Source organism: Anser brachyrhynchus (assembly GCF_964034855.1).
Source record: "Anser brachyrhynchus genome assembly, contig: SCAFFOLD_145, whole genome shotgun sequence".
NCBI lineage: Eukaryota > Metazoa > Chordata > Aves > Anseriformes > Anatidae > Anser > Anser brachyrhynchus.
The window spans coordinates 243826-261753 of NW_027663621.1; the positions used below are offsets into that span (position 1 = coordinate 243826).

General features: G+C 53.2%; 1 long non-coding RNA gene across 1 annotated transcript; it reads left to right on the forward strand.

Moving 5' to 3' along the window:
* The first annotated feature begins 30 nt into the window (after positions 1-30).
* On the forward strand, positions 31-16130 carry LOC308187148. The gene is made up of 3 exons (XR_013944484.1): positions 31-56; positions 7301-7429; positions 8847-16130. It is a non-coding gene; the product is annotated as an uncharacterized lncRNA (long non-coding RNA).
* Positions 16131-17928: the final 1798 nt, after the last annotated feature.

Consider the following 17928-nt stretch of genomic DNA (forward strand, 5'->3'; position numbering starts at 1 on the left):
CAGGATATCAGGCAGTGAGCAACATAACAAAACTGACTCCTACTGGACATTCTCAGGTAGGACAGCAACAGATGAGTGTTGAGAACACTGTGGAAGCTTCCACAGAGCCAGACAATGTAGTTATTGTGGATCACTATGAGCTCAAAGTATGTCTAATTCCAACTTTTTGTAATACTCAAATAGGACATATTCTTGCGACCTGTACAACTGCAAATTAAGTCATTTGTTAAGCAATGCCAGTTAAAACAGTTAATTGGAAGGACATTTAGATTGTGAAGTAATTCAACCTATAATGCACCATGACTGTTTAGTTTCCACACCTCGTGTAGATTTCTGTAGGCTACCGTTTGCTTTTGGTCAACTGTAGCTGAGGAGACAGTTTCTTTGCCTAATTTTTAAGGTAAAAGGCCTCGTTGAATTTTAAAATACCGCACTGATGACCTGCTTAGTACTATTGGTTATGATTGTTGTTTTAACAATTTTTATGATGGGTTTGAGGGCTTTTCTTTGGGGATGTTTATTATGTATTTAATTTTTTTTGCATGCTTTGATGTATTAGGAACCTGAAAAGGATCTTTATTTCTTGCAGTGATGATTTTAAACCTGAAGATAGCAGGTTGACATAAACTAGCTAGTCATGGATAAGCGACTACTTTTCTGAAATTCCTTCAAAATGCAGTATTAGGATTTCCCATTGTTGTGGTTTAACCCAGCCGGCAGCTAAACACCACACAGCCGTTCGCTCACCCTCCCCCCTCCCTCTCAGGGCTGGGGGGAGAAACGGGAAAGTGAAGCCTGCGAGTTGAGATAAAGACAGTTTATTAAGACAGGAAAATAAGAATAACAATAATAATAATGATGATAATAGTATTACTAACAATAATGTGTACGAAACAAGTGATGCACTATGCAATTGCTCTCCACCCACTGACCGATGCCCAGCCTATCCCCGAGCAGCCGGCCCCCACCCCGGCCAGCCACCCCTATATATTGTTTAGCATGACGTCAGATGGCATGGAATCCCCCTTTGGCCAGTTTGGGTCAGCTGTCCTGGGTCTGTCCCCTCCCAGCTCCCGCTGCACTCCCAGCCTGCTCGCTGGCAGGACAGAGTGAGAAGCTGAAAAGTCCTTGGCTTGGTGTAAGCACTGCTCTGCGACAATTAAAACATCAGCATGTTATCAGTGCTCTTCTCATCCTAATCCAAAACATAGCACCCTACCAGCTACTAGGAGGAAAATTAACTCTGTCCTAACTGAAACCAGGACACCCATCCATACTATTGCAGTGTAATAAGGGTTTGCCAATCCCTCACGGGAGGAAGGTGGTTATCCTAGGCTCCAGTGGGGGAAATGGGTAAGAGTGGCCCTAGGTACGTGAGGAGAAAGGTTCCTTTGCATGAGTTGGAGAGGGCATGAGTAAGGACCATCTTGAGTGGAGAGCAGAATGAGGGAAATTAGAAATTAGAATGAGGAAATTAGAATTTAGGAAAATTGCTAGGAGTCATGGAGGCTGGCCCAAAACAGATTAGGACTGCTCTTTCTGTGCTGCATGAATCCTGTGTGGGGAGATTATGAGCAGATAAGAATCCTCTTTGGTAAAGGGGCTTGTCAACACAATTTTTGTCCCATCCTTAAGCTGTGACCTAATTTGTAGAGGCGATACTAACTTTTTAAAGGTGTGTTCCTAAGGAAGCAGATTCCAGGTTTCTCTGTTGTTCGTGTCTGCCAATATATATGGAAAAGCCATAGAGGTTTTTCACAGAGTCAGCTAGGTAAACCTCAAGAAGTAGCTGGATTTTTGTTGTTGTTGTTTGCTCCTTTGGCCTCGAACTTGATGAACTTGCCGAGGCGACCGGCTCCGGGGCAGACGCGTGCTGCAGCGGAGCGCGGGATCGGGACAGGCAGGGCTATTTTTCGGGCATCGAGCCTACGTGAGGGAGCCGCCAGGCACCGGCAGCCCTCGTGAGGGAGGCTGACGAGGCGTAGGCGGAGCCAGCAGCGTCAGCGACAGCTCCTCCCCCCGGCCGTTCAAAGGCAGCCCTTAGGGAGCGCGAGCGACCAGGAGCGCGGCGAACAGGGAGTGACACGGGGGGAGTGACGCGGCAGTTAGCGAGGCAGTGGGCGCGGGCAGGGCGGGCAGGAAGGGCGGAGCGCTCACACCCGCCCATAGGGACAACTCCTCCAACGGCACTCTCCCGTCAGCTGGGCTGCGATGGTCTCCACCAGGCACGGTGCTTTCTCTAGGAAGTCAGTGCACACCCAGACCGACTGCCCGTCCAAACGTGCGGCAGTTCAGGTCTCCGGGTGCGGGGAGTGTCTGAGCCTCTTGCTGCCATCGGCGGGAGGCAGAGAGACTGCTTGCGTGAGGTGCGAGCAGGTGGACGACCTGGTCCGCATGGTGGCGGAGCTCAAGGAGGAGGTGCAGAGGTTGAGGGATATCAGGGAGTGCGAGCGGGAGATAGACTGGTGGAGCGACTCCCTGCAGGACCGGAGGGAGAGGGACCAGGGTGAGACGCTCCAAAGGGGGGTGGACCCCCTGCCCTGTCGCCATCGGGCAGAGGGAGGGGACCTGCGAGTTGAGGAGGAATGGAGGCAGGTCCCTGCTCGACCTCGCAGGAGATGCCCTCCCCTTCCGGTGCCGCCTTCCCAGGTGCCCTTGAACAATAGGTTTGAGGCCCTGGAGCTTGAGAGACCGGTGGGTGACGATGAGGTAGGAAGCCTACCCAGGAGGATGCCTGAGGTGAGGAAGTTGACTCCACGCCTCAGGACTGCCTCCACCAAGAAAGAAAGAAGGGTGATTGTTGTGGGCGACTCCCTCCTCAGGGGAACGGAGGGCCCTATTTGTCGGCCTGACCCCACACATAGGGAAGTCTGCTGCCTCCCTGGGGCCAGGGTCAGAGACGTTACCAGGAAGCTTCCAAACGTGGTTCGCCCCTCTGACTATTACCCGCTTTTGATAGTCCAGGCTGGCAGTGACGATGTTGAAAAGAGAAGCCTCAAGGCTATCAAACAGGACTATAGGGGGCTGGGATGATTGGTGGAGGGAGCGGGAGTGCAGGTGGTGTTTTCATCTATCCCTATGCGGGAAGGGAGAGGCACGGAGAGGACACGGAAAGCTCGCGTGGTTAATAGGTGGCTCAGAGGCTGGTGCCAGCACAGAAATTTTGTTTTTTTTCACCATGGGGAGCTTTACTCGGCACCTGGCCTGATGGCCCCAGACGGGTCCCTATCTCCAAGGGGAAAACGGATCCTAGGCCAGGAGCTGGCGGGGCTCATAGAGAGCGCTTTAAACTAGGGAAGAAGGGGGACGGGGCTCAAACAAGGCTTGTTGGAGCTGTGCCAGGGGAAACAATGGCTAGGCCGGGGAAGAAGGCGATGGCCCAGCTGAAGTGCATCTACACTAATGCACGCAGCATGGGTAACAAACAGGAGGAGCTGGAAGCCATCGTGCAGCAGGCAGGCTACGACTTGGTTGCCATCATGGAGACGTGGTGGGACCGCTCCCACGACTGGAGTGCTGCAATGCCTGGCTATCGGCTCTTCAGGAGGGACAGGCAGCACAGAGGGGGTGGTGGCGTGGCTCTCTACATTAGAGAATCTTTCGATGTTGTGGAACTCCAGGCTGGAAATGATAAGGTTGAATCCCTGTGGGTTAGGATCCGCGGGAAGGCCGGCAAGGCTAGCATCCTGGTCGGGGTCTGTTACAGACCGCCGAACTAGGATGAGGAGACGGATGAGGAGTTTTATAGGCAACTGACAGAAGTTGCAAAATCGTCGGCGCTTGTCCTCGTGGGGGACTTCAACTTCCCGGACATATCCTGGAAACACAACACGGCACAGAGAAAGAAGTCTAGGAGGTTTCTGGAGAGCGTGGGAGATAGCTTCCTGACGCAGCTGGTCAGTGAACCTACCAGGGGTGGTGCCCCGCTAGACCTTCTCTTCACAAACAGAGAAGGACTGGTGGGAGATGTGGTGGTTGGAAACTGTCTTGGGCAGAGTGACCACGAAATGGTAGAGTTCTCTATTCTTGGCGAGGCCAGGAAGGGGACCAGTAAAACTGCTGTATTGGACTTCCGGAGGGCTGACTTTGAGCTGCTCAGGACGCTGGTTGGCCGAGTCCCTTGGGAGGCGGTTCTGAAGGGCAGAGGAGTCCAGGAAGGCTGGGCGCTCCTCAAGAAGGAAATCGTGATGGCACAGGAGCGGTCCGTCCCCACGTGCCCAAAGACGAGCCGGCGTGGAAGAAGACCGGCCTGGCTCAACAGAGAGTTGCGGCTTGTGCTTAGCAGAAAAAAGAGGGTTTATAATCTTTGGAAAAAAGGGCGGGCCACTGAGGAGGACTACAAGGATGTAGCGAGGCTGTGCAGGGAGAAAATTAGAAAGGCCAAAGCTCATCTGGAGCTCAACCTGGCTACTGCCGTGAAAGACAACAAAAAATCCTTCTACAAATATATCAACGCGAAACGGAGGACTAAGGAGAATCTCCATCCTTTACTGGATGCGAGAGGAAACCTAGTTACTAAGGATGAGGAAAAGGCTGAGGTGCTTAATGCCGCCTTTGCCTCAGTCTTTAGCGGCAATACCGGTTGTTCTCTGGATACCCAGTGCCTTGAGCTGGTGGAAGGGGATGGGGAGCAGGATGTGGCCTTCGCTATCCATGAGGAAATGGTTGGCGACCTGCTACGGAGCTTGGATGTGCGCAAGTCGATGGGACCGGATGGGATGCACCCGAGGGTACTGAAAGAACTGGCGGAGGAGCTGGCCGAGCCGCTTTCCATCATTTATCGGCAGTCCTGGCTATCAGGGGAGGTCCCAGTTGACTGGCGGCTAGCCAATGTGACGCCCATCTATAAGAAGGGCTGCAGGGCAGACCCGGGGAACTATAGGCCTGTCAGTTTGACCTCAGTGCCAGGAAAGCTCATGGAGCAGATTATCTTGAGGGTCATCACGCGGCACTTGCAGGGCAAGCAGGCGATCAGGCCCAGTCAGCATGGGTTTATGAAAGGCAGGTCCTGCTTGACGAACCTGATCTCCTTCTATGACCAAGTGACGCGCTTGGTGGATGAGGGAAAGGCTGTGGATGTGGTTTACCTTGACCTCAGTAAGGCTTTTGACACAGTTCCCCACAACATTCTCCTCAAGAAACTGGCTGCTCGGGGCTTGGACTGGCGTACGCTTCGCTGGGTTAGAAACTGGCTGGGTGGCCGGGCCCAGAGAGTTGTGGTGAATGGAGTCAAATCTGGTTGGAGGCCGCTCACTAGTGGTGTCCCCCAGGGCTCGGTACTGGGGCCGGCTCTCTTTAATATCTTTATCGATGATCTGGATGAGGGCGTCCAGTGCACCCTCAGTAAGTTTGCAGATGACACCAAGCTAAGTGCGTGTGTCGATCTGCTCGAGGGCAGGAAGGCTCTGCAGGAGGATCTGGATAGGCTGGAGCGATGGGCTGAGGTCAACTGCATGAAGTTCAACAAGGCCAAGTGCCGGGTCCTGCACCTGGGGCGCAACAACCCCAAGCAGAGCTACAGGCTGGGAGATGAGTGGCTGGAAAGCTGCCTGGCCGAGAAGGACCTGGGAGTATTGGTTGATAGTCGGCTGAATATGAGCCAGCAGTGTGCTCAGGTGGCCAAGAAGGCCAACAGCATCCTGGCCTGCATAAGAAGCAGTGTGGCCAGCAGGTCGAGGGAAGTGATTGTGCCCCTGTACTCGGCTCTGGTGAGGCCGCACCTCGAGTACTGTGTTCAGTTTTGGGCCCCTCGCTACAGGAAGGACATGGACGTGCTCGAGCGAGTCCAGAGAAGGGCGACCAAGCTGGTGAGGGGTCTGGAGAACAAGTCTTACGAGGAGCGGCTGAGGGAGCTGGGCTTGTTCAGCCTGGAGAAGAGGAGGCTCAGGGGCGACCTTATCGCTCTCTACAGTTACCTTAAAGGAGGCTGTAGAGAGGTGGGGGTTGGTCTGTTCTCCTGCGTGCCTGGTGACAGGACGAGGGGGAATGGGCGAAAGTTGCGACAGGGGAGTTTTAGGTTGGATGTTAGGAAGTACTTCTTTACCGAAAGGGTTATTAAGCATTGGAACGGGCTGCCCAGGGAGGTGGTGGAGTCACCATCCCTGGAGGTCTTTAAAAGACGTTTAGATGTAGAGCTTAGCGATATGGTTTAGTGGAGTACTTAGTGTTAGGTCGAAGGTTGGACTCGATGATCTTGATGTCTCTTCCAACCTAGAAATCTGTGATACTGTGATACTGTGAACTTCTTGATCAGCGTGCAGCCATCTACATGGCAGCAGTTAGGTACAGTTTCACATGGGACCTCGACCTTTCTCAGATTTTCCTTTTCTGTTTACTGCAGCTGAAAGCGCTCTGGGTGTTTTCCGTGTGTTTTATCTCCATGTTGTATAGAATGAAGTTGAGGGGAATACTCAGGTTTTGTGCTAGGTGGTCTGAGGCAGGCAGAGGCAGAGTTTGATGGTAAGATGATGAGCAGCAGTATTTCCAGGGCGCAGTAGTATTTCCGTTTGGCATGGCTGCTCTCTAAAGCTACATACTCACAGTCTCACAGCAATAGTGAACAGCTGTGGCGGTGGAAGAAGGTGCTGCCACTAGCTTGTCACTGTGGCTGTGCCAGAGATGATCATCTCTGCATCTTTGGTAATAGAAACGACTGTGTGAGAGATTGGTAATTGCTACAAGCAGTCTCTACTATTTATCCAGCCCTGAATTGAAAGGTAGGATTGAGCTAACTAGGCTAACTTTGCTTTGGGTGCTTGAGCAATCTGTTCTGCCAGCAGAGTTGTAGGCATGGTACACATTTGGCTAAAGGGTAAAGGGAATCGCCTAAGGATGCTTCCTTCTCCAGCTGGCACAGCTGTATCTACAAGATCTGTAGCCCAGCTTCAAAACATGCTTTTTACAGCGCCCTGTGCTGCTGCAACGGCTTCTCTAGTGAAATGCAACAGTGGCTTTGCTGTGGCAGCAACTATCCTACAAAGAGGATCGTGTCATTCCCTGCTGCTTTGGAAGCAGCTGACTTGCAATTATGACCATAGATGTGATAGATTGATTAGTAATAAAAGATTGTCTGAAATGTAAGCCTTTCCTTTCTCTGAAGTATGAAAAATGAACTCATTTTCTCCACTGAAATCACATGGGATATTTAATCTGTTCTCTGAAGCGTCACATTTTATTTAAGAGCGTAAGAAAAGTAGGATGTCACTTGTTACTGTTGAACCTCTGGAAACATAAAGAGCGTATTCAAAGGATCTCGTGCTCTTGTAAGGTTCTTTGTTTTTTTCCCCATTGTTTTCTTCAGAAACTGTTGCACACTGTCATTGAGCTAACTAAGGGATTTGACATATTTCACTTGGAAAAAGTATATGGCACGATTAATCAATGTATTTACAAACATCGGGAAGACTATGACAAAACCGATTTGGTGGAGGTAATATTTGGTTTGTGTTATAGCACTTTCTGTCACCGTTCTGCAGTATTTGTGCATTCTGGCTATCATGGTAATTTAGCATTGCTCTTTACTGCTTAGTTGTCTGTGCACAGACAAAAACACAAGTCAGACTTTTTCGTTTCAGTCTGGAAGACGTTTATCCGTATTGCAAAACCATTGTTGTACTTGGCATAATTGTTGGCAGTTTCAGCAGGAGAAAGGTGGACCTCGAAGACAGTGGGTTCACCCACACAGCCCTTTCAAAGCAGTTAACCTTAGTCTGTCAGTAGTTTTTCTTGGGGGCGGGAGGGCCATGAAGGGAAGGTGCTTTTCTAAGTCTTTCGCTTCCTCTCTCTCCCTCTACGGCCAGTCAGGCATGGTAATACTTCGTAGTCGTTCCATCCTTGGAGAGAAATTGAAGTATATAACAAGAGTTTGAGACTTCTCTCTAGTCACACTCTAATCTCTTTTTAACTAACATGCTTGACCATCTGTAATTTGGGAGATTTCTGCCTGTGCCAGTTTTACACTAATGAGTCAAATTCTCTGGTCTCTTCCTGTAAAAGATGCTTTCCGAGTTGTCAGAACTCAGCAGAAATCTGCATGAGGCATCCGTGGTCCAAGTCAGGTGTTCCCAGTGTACGTTGGCTATTCAGTCTTCTGATTCAAGATCCTTGAACCCATTTGTCTTGGGGTCGCTTGTGCTTGAGAACAGATAAAAGTTGTTATGCCTATCTGTCTGCCCTAAAAAGAGAGTGCCTCTTTTTTCAGGCACTGGTCATCTCGATCTCTTCTTCCACATCTGAGAAGGAGTTAGAACGGACGCTCTGTTCCGCCTGTGAAAGAGAGAGGATTCTTTGGATTCAGGGAGGCCGCTCCTGAAAAAATGAGATCTTTTAGCTTGAGAAGGGCTTTCCTTCTGTTATCTCAGGGCCTGTGAACTTTTGTAACTTAACTTGTAATACTTAAATTAAAAGTAATTAGCTTTCTTGGTTTTCTATTTCTTCCTTTAGCTTTAACAAACAAATCTCTCCTATTCAGAGGGCACTGTACAAGTTAGTCAGGAGCGTGCTCTGCTGTAGGAAGAGAGAGAACTTAACGGGTAATTATTCAAAGTCTAGAAATTAACTTCTTGAGCTTGTTGTGGCTTTTCAGGAACTGTTTCTAACTCTTCCTAATTGTTGTGAAACCACTGCTGATACAGGTCCATACAGTTTATATCCTACCCTCTATTTTGGATGCATAAGGATGCATCTGAAGCTAGAAGGGGTAATAGGTCATTGTGATGGTGGTAGCACACTATTTTGCTAAATATTACTGACTCTGTATGACAGAGTCTTTATTTTTATAGTAATAGAAAGTGTTCTTAAGCTTTCATTTGTGCTTGCTGCTAATTTGTCTTTGTTTTTCTTATTAGGAGATTAAGAAAGGAATCGCAGTCTTCCAGTATTTCAAGTAAAGGGGTCTTCAACATACTTGATTTCTACTCTCCAAGGCATCCAAGTTTCAAGGCAGTGAAAAATAAGAAAAAACCATCATCCCAGGGTACCCAAGCACATAACCAGAGAACACAAGCTCCCCGTTTGAGCACTCAAAGCTCATCCAAGTACCTTCCTGGAGCAGCCAAGCAACTTCCTGGGGCACTCAAGCATCTCCCCAGAGAAAGCAAGCAGCTTTATGGATCACACAAAGCACTCAGCGGAGCACTCGTGTATCAGTCCAGGGCACCCCAGCACCTCCAGGGAAAAGAAGGCACCACCCTGGAGCACCCAAGCAGCTCCCTGCAGCACCTGACTCTCTCTCTGCCTGGACACACATAAGTATCTTCCTGGAGCACTCAATCGTTAAGAACCAGGCTCCTGCCCTGGAGCGCCCAAGCTCCTCCAGGGGAACACAAGCACCTCTTTGGGCACCTAAGCATATCCCCAGGAAAACCAAGCACCTCCTGATGTACTCAGACACCTCCCCAGGGGTGCTTAGAATCTTGCTGACTCACCAAGCATCTCCCTGGAACACCCAAGGTCCACACTGGAGAAACCAAGAATGGCTGTGGGGCCAACAAGCAACTCCATGGATGAGAGAATCAGAGAAATGTGGAGATGCTTGAGTTCCCTGGGAAATTCCTGCCTGCCTGAGTGAGATGACTGTGGCATACAGGGAATTGCTAGAGCCTGCGGCAACCAAGCACCTCCTCGGGGCACAAAAGCATTGCTCATAGCTATCCCAGCATCTCCATAGGGCATGCAAGAACATCCTTGGAGCTCCCAAGCACCTCCCTACAGCCATCGAGCACCTCCCAGGAGAAGACACACATCTCCCTGGGATGCCCAAGGATCTTCCTGGGTCACCCACAAACCTCCGTGGACTCCTGGAGCCCCTTGGTCTGGCACACCGCATGTCTCTGGGGCACTCAGGCATCTCTTTGGAGCAACAAAGCATATCCAAAGGGTAGACAAGCATCTTCCTTGAGGAGCCAAGGACCTCCCTGGGGTAGCCAGGCATTTCCACAGGGCACCCAATCATCTTCCCAAGGGAAACAAGCACCTCTCTTGAGGCAGCAAGCGTCTCTGCACAACATTCAGAAATCCCACTGCAGCAATCAAGTATCTCCCCAGGCGACAGAAGCATCTCCGTCAGGACATACAAGCACATTCCTGCAGAACCCAAACATCTCCCCAGAGCATCCACGCACCTTCCTGGAACACTCAAATAACTTTTTGGGACACGTAAGGATGTCACCGGGGGATCCTAAAATCTCCCACAGTGTCCCCAGCATGTTTCTGGACCACCCAAGGAACATTCTAAGGCACTTTGCGTGTCCCTGAAGGCCCCAGGAATCTCCCTGGACCACCCAAGCATTACTGCTGGGCACCCAAACATGAATATTTGCAGGACCCAAGCAGTCCACAGAAGCAGAAAAGCATTTCCAAGGGCACACAGGAATCTCCTATGGGCACAGAATGGCCTGGGGCACATAATCATCTCTCGGGAGCACCCAGGAATTTCCCTCCAGCAATGGAACACCTCACTGGAGAAACCATACATCGCCCTGGGTCAGTCAAACATCTCCCTAGGTACACAAGCATCTCCCTGGGGAATCCAAGCACCTTCCTGGAGGACCCAAGGAGCTTCTCGGGGTATGCAAGCATTTCCCCATGGCCCCCAAGCACCGCAAGTGGCACCTAAGCACCTCCCTGGAGGCTGCCACCACGTGCCTCTGGGTCACAAGCTCCTCCCAGGAGCACTCAAATATCTCACAGGGACACGCAAGCATCTCCTGCATGTCACATACTCCAAGATACTCCTGCATCTGACTGGAGAATCCAACCGTCTCCCCAAGGCTCCAAAATACCACCTGGGGCACACAGGTATCTGATTGGAGATGGGAAGCACCTCCCTTGGAACCCCAGAGCTTCTGTGGGGTGCAGGAGCCCCTCCCTGGGTCATTCAAGTATGTCCACAGGGCACCCAAGCACGTAAGCATTTTCCTGGTGGACCCATGCATCTCCTATTGGCACTCAAGCATCTCACTATGGATGCACTGAAAAATTCTCCCACACCACAAAAACATCTCCTTGGAGAAGTTAGGATTCTACCTAAGGCACCGAATCATCTCCCTTGGGCACCCAAGTACATCCTTCAGGCATCTCTCCTGTTGCATCCCAACCCCTCTTTGCATTACCCAAAAGCATCTCCCCTTAGAAAAGAAGCATCTCCTTGGAGGACCCAAGCACCTCCCTGGGAAAGAGTAGCATCAACTGTGGGCACCCAGCTGTGTAAAAGGGGCACCCAAGAACATCCTTGTAGCACCCAAGCATCTCCCTAAGGCAAACCAGCACGGGACAGCCAAACACCTCGCTGGGGAACACAATCACCTCCCTTGAAGACCAAGGATCTCCCTGGTGTACCCAAGCATTTTCCCAGGGCATGCTGGCATCTCCTCAGGGCATCCGAGCACCTTCCAGGAGCACAACATCTTCTCCTGGAGGCACACAAGAACGTGCCCAGAGCACCCAAGCATAGATTTGGAGCAAGAAAGCACAACACAGGGGCACCCAGGCATGTCTCTGGAGCACGCAAGCATCTCCTTTGTGCAATGTAGCATCTCCTCAAGGTACACAAGCACCTCCAGGGGCATCCAGACATCTTCCTGGGGACCTGGGGACCCTCAAGCGGTCCACAAGCACCTCCCAGGGGGACACGAGCTTGTTTCCAGTAAACCAGTGCTTCTCATCTGAGGAAACATACATCTCCCCGAAGCACCCAAACATTGTTCTCTTTATTCCTGTCAATAACAAACTACAGCAGTGAGAATCAAAAGCAAACTAGAAACACCTTCCTCCCTTACGCACTCTTCTACCTCCTTCCCGCAAGCAGCACAGGAGAATGGGGAAGGGGGGCCCGGGCCTCCTGCTCCACTGTGGGCTGCTCTCCACAGGCAGCAGCTCCACTCCAGAGTCTGCTTCTCTGGGGCCTCTCCATGGACGGCAGCCTCCTTCAGGCCAGATCCACCTGCTCCTCCATGGGCTCCTCTGGCGGCGGGTCCTTTTTGGAGCCATCTGGGGATGGTTCTTGCTTGCCTTGCGGCATCTCCTGGGCTCTTCTCACACAAGCTGCCCCTGCAGAACCCCCCTATCAAAACCTTGCCACATAAGACATCCAGAAGGACACCAAGGGGACTGGTCTTGTAGTTCGAGTTTTATTCAGAGAGATCTTCCCCAGGGAAGCTCTGTGGCTCCCTGGCTGTTCAGGGCCAGCAGCGCAGTGCTGCCAGCCTAGCCCATCTTGATGCGGGTTGCTGCTGTACTTGACGTTGCAGGATCTCTATGGTCCCAGCTGCCAGGTGACGGATCGATGGATGGATGTCGTATTCCGAATGAATTTGGAGGTCTGCGACAGAAAGACACAGAGCAGAGATGAAACCCGTTGACCTACAGAGACCATCCAGCATCACTCTGGACCATGCCAACCCCATCATATACTTCTAGGGCCAGCAGGAACAGGTCAGACTAGCATGTCCCTTTGCCCCTGCAGCATCTCCTTGGAGCAGGTCAAGGCATGGAGCTGCAGACTGCAGGGGCTGTGCCCCCTGTCACTTGGTCCCAGTACCCCCAGCACTGCCCTCACTCACAGGTGATGATCATACGCAGCTTCTCTTTGTCTAGGTCCCCGGAGTGCAATGCAGCAAACGCTAGGAAAAGAGCACCAGTCAGATCCTGCTCCCCATTACAGCCCCTGGTATAGACAGGGCTGTGCCCTCCCCCCCTGCCCCCAGCACCCCTGCAAGCACGGTGCCCAAGGAGGAACCTGAGCAAGGCACACACCAGGCCCACCTGCATGGGCAGGGGGCTGAGGGAGGCACAGGGCTCCTGGGGCTACAATCAGGGGCTTCAGGGCCCACAGGGCTGCGCCTTGCTGCCAGGGCAGGGCCCAGACAGGGAAGTGGGGCCTGGGCTCACCGATGAATTTGACAGCCTCCTGTCGCAAGTTGGCCTGAGCATCCTCCAGGTATGGCAGGCATCCTTCCACCCTGCTGATCTTCCGCTTGAGCTGGAGAAAGCACAAGGGCGCGGGGCTCACATACCCTCCCCAGCCAGCCGGACCAGTCCCTCCTGCCAGCACCCCCCTCCCCCTTTCCCCCAGGCCATCCCCAGCTCCCAGCCAGGAGCTCTGTGGGGCCGAGGTTTGGAGAGAGTTAGGAGACCCTTCTGTCCCGCTGCCAAGGCCCAGATGGGCTAGGGTCTCCTCCAGCATCGGGGAAGGGGAGGGTCAAGGGGCCTGCAGAAGAGCCCCCCCGGGGCTCTGTGCTGGAGGGAAGGGAGCCACAATGCAGCTGCAAGTGGTGGGCTCTGGGCTGCAGCAGCCTGGGCATGTCGGGCAGGCTTGTCCATCTGGGGTTGGGGCTGGGCGGTTCTCCTTACCAAGTACTCCCAAATCCTCCAGATGTCCTCAGTCTGAGTCAGCTGCTCAAGCTGTTTCCACTTCAGGAACTTTGCACAGGCAAGTAGGACTACTGCAGAGGCCTGTGGAGAAGCAGAGGCAGGGAGGTGGCACCGCACACACATCTCTAAAGTGTCTGATTGCCTGCTGCCCTGCCCCCCCCCATGCCCAGAATACCCCTCTGGTGTCAGCACACCCAGTGCCCACATCAACGGCCAGGTGTGAAATCTGTACCTTGGCCACGCTCTGAGTCTCGTCACTCATCCGGAACAACAGTGGAATAAGGGCCCTGCGCACGGTCGTTTTCATTGCTCCTTTTTTCCACCACACCACAGACTCCATCAGGTCTTTGAAGAGGAGCATGGAGCGCTCCCGCACCGCACTGGACACCTGCTAAGGAGGACAAAAGGAGGATTTCAGCAACTGCCAGCCTCCCCTGCCCATGGGGAGCAAGGGCCGTAGGGTGGCTGATGTGAAGGGTGAAGCCTTGTATTGCGAACAAAGGAGCTGGAGGCCCACACAAGGCAAACTAACAGGTTTCCTGCACGGGGTGCCTGTACCGTAGAGTGTGCTCCAAGCCAGCCCACTTTTACTACTAGCTGCACCAGCCATGTCAAAGTACAGCTCACCCAAGGAAAGGGCTGAGGAGGATATATGGCTGGCCTTCGATAAGGCTTCTGGGGCACACTCTGTCTCCTCAGCTTCTGCCTTTCTGCCTCAGCACAGGGAACTTTTGACTGTGCTGAGTTGTCAACCTGACAGGGAGAAGCCCTGTTGGACTGCAGAGCCCAGAAGACAGCCCACAAGTGCCCAGAGGAGCAGAGAGAGAAGAAGGCCCTGCCCGAGTGCTGCCCACAGGCCTGGGCTGAAGGGCAACGCCATTGCGGAGTGCCCATCTGCAGGGCTCAGTCACCCACAGCAGCCTTACGTTGTTAAAAAGAGGCAGGAGTCTCTCAGCCAGTGCCAGAGCGATGGGGCTGGCCTCCCTCTTCTCCAGATGACCGATCACGTTTTCGAAGACAGTCAGGGCCTTCTCAGTGATGTGTGTGTTGTCATACTGCAGAGTCTCCATGACTTCTGGCAGCAGGAGCTGCACTACCCTCACCTGTACAGAAAGACACCATTGCTTTTAGTGAAGAAAATGGCCACCTTAGCCAAGATGCTCTGGTTACAGAGCACCATCATCCTGCTCGCTTCCTGGCAGCTGCCATGGGAATCTCACCAACAACCTTCCGTCAGGCAATGGCCATGAGTGTGGTGATTAAGTAGCTGGGAGAGCAGGGCACGGGGAAGGGAGGTGATGAGAGCAAGGGCTCCGTTTCCCCCACCGAGTCGCCCCCTTTGCAAATGTCCCCCAGGGAAGCCATCTGGAAAGCTCCTGGGATCCTCCACAGGCAGACACCAGGCCCCACCACCACCATCACCCCACCTCCTGACTCCCAGCTAATGACAAGCCATGGCGGTGCCTCCTGTCCCAGCACCAGGCTGCCAACAGGGCTTTGCTTGGCAAAGTGCGACTCACCATCTCAGATCTCTCTGACAACATGACGAGGGCTCTGAGCACCAGCCAGAGAATCGGCAGGTTGTCAAGACTCAGAAGCAGCAGGAGCTTTTCTGTGTCACATAAATCCGCTAGTACACGTTCAGTTGGACACATCATCTGAAATGAACACAGCCGTGAGAGATGGGCAGAGCCTGCAGCATGCCCGTCACCCTGCAGCTCCTGGCTCCCCTGGCAGCTCAGGGCAGGATGCAGGGGACACAAACCCTGGTGCCCGTCCAGGTGCCCGTCCTGGGGCAGCTGTGCCAGAAAACAGGGCCCTTCTGTGCCCTGTGCGTGGCACCACGCAGCACCTTTTCTTTGCCTGCTCCTCCTGCCCTCTGGCTGTCCGCAGCCTCTTGCTGCCATGCCTCTGAGGAGCAACAGACCAGCATGAACTGGCACAAAGCAGGCACTGGAAGCAGGTGGCTACAGGTGCTACTTGTGCCCGGTCTCACAGCCTGCCCAGACTGTGCAAAGACCATGGCTCCGCCCCAGCCCCAGCCGTTGCTGTGACAATACCCCTGGCCCTGCCACTGCCACAGGTTTCCAGTCTGAAGGGCAAGGTAGGGGGGTGCCGAAGATGGCGAAAAGTGAGCACTGCGTATAAAGGGGTAGGCTTCGTCTTCGTGCACAGGGACCCCATACGGTTGATGTAGGGGGGCTGGTGCTGGCCCTAAGGGGCTGTGTCTATGAGTCCTGGAAGAAGTGACAGTTTGGGGAAGATGGGGCGGGGAAAGGCCTGTGCCTCTTTCCTGGAGGAGAGCACACAGCCCTGAAGAGGAGCAAGGTGTGTCCTCTGGTTACTCACAGCCAGGTTAAGAAGGCTGGTGTGCTCTGTCTGGACGTGCAAAGACCAGCACACCCGTTCGTCCTGGAGAACGTTCTGTAGCTCTTGCAAGATCTTCCCTGAAGTCATTGGAAGGGAAAGCATCGCCTTCCAGATGTCCAGCGTAGTGCTGCAAGCCCAGAACACTCTGTTGGCAGGGCTGCCCCGCCCGCAGAGCTGTGACCCAGACAAGCCCCGCAGGTCCCAGGCTATCCTGCAGCCCTGGCCCTGACCCACCCCGTGCTTAGGGAACTGTTGGGGCTGGTACCTGTCAAGTGACGGAAGGCTGGTCAGCACACTTCTGAGAGCTTCCCTGGGAAACTGGTTAGTCAGTGCCTTCAGTACTAAGAAGAAGCTCTGCCGGAGTAAAGATGTGCTGTTGCTCTTTTTTAGGTTTTCATGGAGGAATCTCAGAATCTTTTGCACCTGGAGGGGACACAGAAGAGAATGTAGCTGCCACTGGACTGCAGCCAGTTGCCCAGCTGCCGCTGAAATTGCTGCTGGGTGTGCGAGGCAGGATGTGAGCAAGGCTTGAAAGGGCTCAGGGGCAGGGCAATCCAGCCACGGGCTGCTTACTTCCATCAGCCAAGAGGCAGAGTCTCTCACGGCCACTTCCACCATGAACTTGGCCCACTGGTTCTTCTTGTTATCGATGCAGCAGTCTCTCATGGTCTCAAGTGTCCTGAGGACGATGGCTGTCCTCTGAGGAGGCTGGAGGTATTTTCCAAATGGCTACGGAAGGAAGGAAGGAAGGAAGACATGACACATTGAGTCAGAGAGCAGCGCCTGGGGAGGGAAGATCAGGGGAAAGGAGGAAGAAAGACCCTCCCTTCAGGGCAGAGCTGTGCTGACAGCCCCCACCTGTGCCCAGCTTTGCCTCGCAGGCACCCCTGAGCTGCAGGCTGCTCTGGAACACAGGGAAGGGGAGATGGCCTGGCTGGAGGGTGCCTGCGTCCTTACCTCCTGATCAGAACAGCTAGAAATGAAACCAGTCAGCCTCCAGATCCTTTCCATGGCTCTCTCCTTTGCAAGTTTGTTCTGAGAGTTCGCAAAGCGTAGCAGCACCTGCAGGAAGCAAAGCTGCTGGTCTGCTCTGGGAGCTGACAACTGCTCCAGCAGAAGCAGCACTGCTGAACTCCTGGCTGGAGTCACGATGTTCATTAGGGATTCCCAGAGCTGGAGCAAAGCCCTCAGTGGGTCACTGAGCCATGGGGTCCCTTCACACAAATCCCAAGGCCAACCCTGTAGCCAGGCAAGTAGGCAGATGCCATCCCAGGGAAGCCCTAGCTCCTTCCCATTCCCGCCCCCAGAACACAGTTCCCTGTCCCCTCTCCATGAAGGCTGGCTTTTGGAGCAATGTCCTGGTTTCAGCTGGGATAGAGTTAATTTTCCTCCTGGTAGCTGGTGTGGTGCTGTGTTTTGCAGTTAGGGTGAGAATAATGTTGGTAACACACTGATGTTTTAATTGTCGCAGAGCAGTGCTTACACCAAGCCAAGGACTTTTCAGCTTCTCGCTCTGTCCTGCCAGCGGGCAGGCTGGGGGTGCAGCGGGAGCTGGGAGGAGACAGACCCAGGACAGCTGACCCAAACTGGCCAAAGGGGGATTCCATGCCATCTGATGTCATGCTGAACAATTATATGGGGGGGCTGGCTGGGCTGGGGGGACCGGGTACTCGGGGATAGGCTGGGCATCGGTCAGCAGGTGGTGAGCAATTGCATTGTGTATTATTAGTAGTACTATAATCATTATTATTATTATCTTCCTTTCTTTTCTGTCCTGATAAACTGGCTTTATCTCAACCCGCAGGCTTCATTTTTTCTGATTCTCTCCCTCATCCCAAAGAAGGCGTGGGGAGGGTGAGTGAACTGCTATGTGGTGCTGGGCTGCCGGCTGGGTTAAACCACAACAGGCAGAAATGGCCTGGGTTTATGCAGTGCCACAGTGATATGTCCTCCAGGAGGCCAGAACAGAGTTTCGGGGCTGGGCTCCTGTGCAGGACGGGCAGGTCCCAGGAGAACTCTGCCCCATTCACACCTGGCAAGGAAAGCACGGGGCACCAGGGAAGCAGGGCGATGGCAGCTCCAGATGCTGCCAGTGCGGTGCACAAGGACAGGGCTCAAATTCTGCCACTGCTTTGCTGCAAGGAGAGCTCTGGGGGCAGAGGAGGCCCAGAAGTGCTGGGGGGAAGC